Source organism: Etheostoma spectabile, unplaced genomic scaffold (genome assembly GCF_008692095.1).
Source record: "Etheostoma spectabile isolate EspeVRDwgs_2016 unplaced genomic scaffold, UIUC_Espe_1.0 scaffold00003635, whole genome shotgun sequence".
Lineage (NCBI taxonomy): Eukaryota > Metazoa > Chordata > Actinopteri > Perciformes > Percidae > Etheostoma > Etheostoma spectabile.
The window spans coordinates 23,725-29,724 of record NW_022603051.1 but is presented as its reverse complement, the minus strand read 5'-3'; the positions used below and the strand labels follow the sequence as shown (position 1 = coordinate 29,724).

At 40.8% G+C, this 6,000-nt stretch overlaps 2 non-coding genes across 2 annotated transcripts; one reads left to right on the top strand and one right to left on the bottom strand.

The window, feature by feature from the left end:
- The first annotated feature begins 580 nt into the window (after positions 1 to 580).
- Positions 581 to 662, top strand: trnal-cag (transfer RNA leucine (anticodon CAG)). The gene has a single exon. It is a non-coding gene; the product is annotated as a tRNA-Leu (tRNA).
- Positions 663 to 3,683: 3,021 nt separating this feature from the next.
- Positions 3,684 to 3,765, bottom strand: trnas-aga (transfer RNA serine (anticodon AGA)). The gene has a single exon. It is a non-coding gene; the product is annotated as a tRNA-Ser (tRNA).
- Between the last annotated feature and the right edge of the window lie 2,235 nt (positions 3,766 to 6,000).

The window sequence follows — 6,000 nt, the reverse complement described above, 5'->3', positions numbered from 1 at the left end:
CTCTTGTATAAGGGACAAAAATCTGCAGAGAACATTTTACCAAGTCCAGTTGCCCTCGGCTAGTTGTGAACTTTTGGGGTAATAGCATGGATCAGGAACCAAAAGGGACACATCTGGACTCAATGTGGCATTGTACGGCAATATTTGACACATTTAGACCATAAAGACAGTTATCAGTTTATTTCCCATCTGGAAGGTATATCTGTGGACTCAGTTGGACATTTTGAAGATAATTGCACAATGTTGACCCAATTGTCAGTCTATTTCCATCTGGCAGGGACATTTCTGGATTCAGGTGGACATTGTTGACAGAAACATTGGTAGATCTTGATTCCCACCATAGGATTTGGCCTGTATTGCACATTGTCTTCACATCCCGTGCAATGTATTGCCTTTGTCAAACACATTGCCACCCTGGTGACTTTCTTCCATGTCTCCATGAACGCCCAAATATTTGGGTGACAGTTGAGAAACCTTCCTTGTTAACTATGACATGGATGACTGAGAAACTATATCATGACATGGTTAATTTACTAAATCATAATCTTTTAAACAGGTCTTATTGGAAATTGTCGAATCAGTCAGGATGGCCGAGCGGTCTAAGGCGCTGCGTTCAGGTCGCAGTCTCCTCTGGAGGCGTGGGTTCAATCCCACTTCTGACAACGATTGTTTTTCATTTGGAACTAATGTCCGAGAGTTGATTGGGGGAATAAAGAAACTTAGCAGTTCTTTGTATTTAAGAGGACATGAACGTGCGCGAGAAACGCGATTGCAAGTACAGCGTTTTGTGAGTATCTTTAACCGATGGATATGATTAAAACCTGTATACAGCCCAACCACTTACCAATCACATCACTGGAAAGACAGCATGACTTGAGGGTAGTGGATGTCGATTTGTCAAAATAAACTGCCAGAACATGATTTTCCTCAAGAACATTACTTTTCACGGTGCTGTCAACAATTACAGCAGTTACATTATGATTTTTCTCACCATGGAAATCAGGTTGAGGGCCATAATTTCTTGTTGCATCACCCTTTCTGATTGTCTACCATTGTGTCACCAGCAAAGGAGATTAGCAGAGGATGGTTTTGATCCTTCGACCTCTGGGATAGGGGCCCAGCACGCTTCCGCTGAGCCACTCTGCCACTCTGAAAATCACCCAAGACAGTACTTGAACCTACACTCCCTGGCTTAGGAGGCCAGTACCTTATCCATTAGGCCGTGATGAAACAGTAACCTTGACCTTTGACTTCCAAAATCGAAATCAGTTCATCCGCGACTCCTAGTGGTTATGTATACCAAAAAAAAAGTGATTCCCTCTAGAGGTTCAGAGATCTTGCATTCACAAGAATCGGATGCACAGACATGAAGACGCAGTCACCTTGACATTGAACCTTTGACCCCCAAAATCTCATCATTGATTTATGAGTTCTTGTGAATGTTTTTGCAAAATTTGGTCCTGTGTCATCACATTCACAAGAATAGGAAGTGCTTTCATACATGTTGGTGCTCTTCGATAGCTCAGTTGGTAGAGCGGAGGCCTGTAGTGGCATAAAGTTGAAATCCTTTGGTCACTGGTTCAAATCCGGCTCGAAGGAACCCTCTTTTCCCTTCATGGATGAATAAAGTATTTCTGATTCTGATGTAGAGATGGACAGACGACCCACAAGCATAATAACTTCTTGCCGAGACATAACAAGAAAAAAAAAGAAGATGTTTGGGAGACAGAGTTAAGCCCTGACAGAATAGAGAACTTCAGACAAAAGTTGTGAAAATGCCAGTGTGACCAGAAGAATTGAAAAAAAAAAACCTTCTCTTTTCTCCTGTTTTGTACACAACCCAAGTTTTCCAACAAAAGATAACTTTCACCGGACATGGAAGCTCCAGACCCGATAGCAACGCGCAACCCCCCATGAGCCCACCGCCAGTGTTGGGGGAATAGCAAGCTAGCGTTAGCCAAACTAACCAACAAGCCTGCTTAAAAAAAATAAAATGTAATTTAAAAGGCACGCATTATACCCATTGATGGCGGTCCGTCCGTGGCTGCAAGACTGGACTCACCGCCAGTGTTTCAGTTTGACTGTTAAGTGTTAGGATAATTAAAATGTATGTATTTATAAGCGGGGTTAGTTTGCTAACGCTAGCTTGCTATTCCACCAACACTAGTGGTGAGCGGGTCTGAAGCTATCCATGTCCGTCTGCAGCTGCAGGACCTGGAGCTCACCGCCAGTGTTTCAGTTTGACTGTTAAAAGTGTTGAGATAATTAAAAAGTATTTGTTTGGAAGCAGGCTGGCTGCTAGTTAGCTAACGCTAGCTTCCATGCTACATAAATAAGCCGGACAGAGTTGTCCCTCACAGAAAAAAAACAGGTAAAATTAAAAAACACTGCATAAGCTTTGCTACAGTGTGTTTTATTTAAATATAGGTACACCTACATGTAGGGTGACGAGATTGCAATATAAGCCTGTATATAATATTAGGACTATCCATATGTCAAGGTGTATATTAGGCGGTGCAGTACAGCCCGATCCAGCAGAGGAGAGTTCTAGCCCAACCAGGCTCCTCTCTTTACATTGTAAGCCTCACTGGTGTCCAAACTAAAATGATAAGAGGCAACTTGGTAGACTCCTTACTGATGTTTATAGCTGTACTCACAATGCCCTTTTTTTTTAAAACACCAGCCAATCACAAGTCTTACATGTGAATAATCAATGTGTGAGTATAAGGGAGCTCAAATAAAAGATAGTTGCAAGGTCTACCAATGTTTTAACTTTACTACCCGTAAGCTGTTGGAACCTTGGTTGCCACAGGGTCCCAAATCTCCCCTCAAAATGTCAATCACAGACACTGAAGCGTGCTGGGCCCATAACCCAGAGGTTGAGGGATTGAAACCATCCTCTTCTAATTCCTGTGCTTTGTATCAGTATCAAGTCTATTTCCAGTCTGTTGATGTTTAACAAAGCCTCTGATGTTGCAAGTGTCTGAAGTGAAATGTCTCCACCTGCTGAAGAGTAAACTTAATGGCATGTTGAGATTATTTCATCCATAAAAAAGAAACTACAGTGCTCATACCTTTTATTCCCGCTGTAACACCCATAAAAACTGGAGTGTAATACAGTAAATATACTACACTACAGGTAATAAATACTGTAAATAGAAACTGTAAACATGTACGTTTAAAGTGCTTTCTACCAGTCAGATTATCACAGGAGGTAATATCTTCTGCAGCTCTTTTAAAGACTCTACCATAATACCTGCTGGAGATGCCAGGTCCTCATACATGTAAAGCATGAGCTCTACCACTGAGCTACATCCCCTGAAGATTTTGAAATTCTTTTGACTTTTTTCTGAGATAGACTTAGACTTATCTTTATTAATCCTTTTGGGATGACTCCCGCAAGGAAATTGAAATATGCGGTGGCTTGAAATCAAACCTGGGCAAAATGCTTGCACTGCTACGATATAAATCATAGTTGAAAAGTAACACACCCGTTGCCTTTCTGCTGGACAATACAACGTTCACTGCAAATCTTGTAAGACAGATTGATAAGAAATACATTGGTGGAGACTGGTTGCTTCCAGTACCTATGAGATAAGACAGTATTGTTTATGAAGGCACATCTGCGATTTGGTATACTCTGATGTGTCATTGGTTTGGTACCACTCTTAAAAAACAGCGCCCGTTGTCGGCAGGATTCGAACCTGCGCGGGGAGACCCCAATGGATTTCTAGTCCATCGCCTTAACCACTCGGCCACAACAACATGATGAGCCCTGCTAGGACTGTTTGCAGAAATGTTCATGTAGCACCTCAACACACCATATAATGCCTAAGCTGCACTTGCAAAATAGCAGGGTGTTCATATACTTATTTTCGTCACTGTAAGATTCCTATACATTGTGTATGGTAGCCTTTACAATGTTATTTATTTATTTTATTACCACACACACAGCCTTAGCAGAGCTAACCCCCCCCCCCATCTTTATCCTGATGCTTGATTGTAATAAAGCATCAACAGAGAGAAGTTGTCTCCGTTGGTGTTTTAACAGACACACCTGGGCCAAATTGAAAACCAGATTCAGCTTTAAATCTTTTTAAATCCTAATCTAGTCCTCATTAAGTTTCAAATAATTTCACAGGAGTTAGTTATTATTTTTGATCATCAATACCAAATTGAATCTAATTGGATGGGAACATACACAGACTTCTCACAAAATCCCACTTGAATTCATGTCTTGCTACTCGGTCAGAATCTTATTAACCTGGAGTCCCACTCTCTGTCACAAGAAATAAGCTATATGTTTATATATGTTTTAGACCTATTGGCAGACAGACATTTAAAATGTAGGCAATGGCAAATAAAGAATAAAGAATAAGAGCCTTTTGCTGTCTGCGCTCAGCTTCAAACAACAATGTTAAAAACAACAGACAAAGCCAGAAATCTTGGTGTAGTCATGGACTCAGACCTGAACTTTACCAGCCACATTAAGACAATAACAAAGTCAGCCTACTATCACCTTAAGAATATATCAAGGGTTAAAGGACTTATGTGTCAACAGGATTTGGAAAAACTTGTCCATGCCTTTATCTTCAGTAGACTTGACTACTGTAACGGGGTCTTTACAGGTCTCCCTAAAAAATCAATCAGACAGCTACAGCTGATTCAGAACGCTGCTGCTCAGGTCCTCACTAAGACCAAGAGACTGGATCACATCACTCCAGTTCTGAAGTCTTTACACTGGCTTCCTGTGTCTCAAAGAATTGATTTCAAAGTACTCTTGCTAGTTTATAAATCACTTAACGGTTTAGGTCCAAAATATATTTCTGATCTGCTACTACACTATGACCCCCCCAGACCTCTCAGGTCATCTGGGACAGGTCTACTTTCTGTCCCCAGAGTCAGAACTAAACAGGGTAAAGCAGCTTTCAGTTTCTATGCTCCTCATATCTGGAATAAACTCCCAGAAACCTGCAGATCCGCTGCTACTCTCAGTTCTTTTAAATCAAGGCTGAAGACCTTCCTTTTTGATGCTGCCTTTCTTTAAATGACTGCTCATTTCTTTAAATTTCTTATGCTGCACTGTAACTTTTATTCTTGTGTTTTATGTGTCTATTTTTTTAACTGTCTATTCATGTGTTTTACCGTTTTTAATGCTTATGATTTTTAACTGTTTTTACTAGTGTTTTATCTGTTTAACTGATTTTGTGTAAAGCACTTTGAATTGCCCTGTTGCTGAAATGTGCTCTACAAATAAAGCTGCCTTGCCTTGCCTTGCCTTTTCTCAATGTCCACTGAAGTTTCTCAGCGTGCTCTCTAGTAACATCAGCAAGGCTACTTTTACTTTCATACTTTAAGTAAATTTCCAAGCCTGTACTTTGTTACTTGTATTTGAGTAAAGAAGTTAAATCAGTACTTCTACTTTTACCAGAGTATTTGTTAACACAATTAAGTCTACTTCTACTTGAGTACGGGAAGTGAGTACTTTGAACACGTAACTTCATCCGTCTTTGCTGTTGCATTGCGTTAACAAATAACTACGTTTGTGTAAAGTAATCGACAGGCTTTATGCCCAGGTGAGTAGGGAGGGAAATGTAATGCATACCCCTACGTTTTTTCTTCTTCTAATATTTATCATGAAACGAGGAAGCGGTATAGAGCCCTAGTAAACAAAAAGTGAGAAAAACAGCAGTGAGAGAAACAAATCAAGGGACTGGAGAGCAGGAAGAGGGAGAGCCAGAGGAGTTCTGGGAGTTTGGAGAGAGGGCGTGTGATGAAAGTGAGGGCTCTGACACAGAGAGGGATATTCCAGAGGGTGAGGAAGATGAAGAAGAGGGTGAGGAGAATGAAGAAGAGAGTGAGGAGAAGAAAACATAAATGGGACAGAGAGAGGAACAGCCAGAGGGACAGCAAGTGGATCCATGTGGATCAAGTACTGCACCGTCAGGTTTGTGATGAAGAAGGTTCTTACTATTTTCAAAGCAGTGCAATTACAATTTC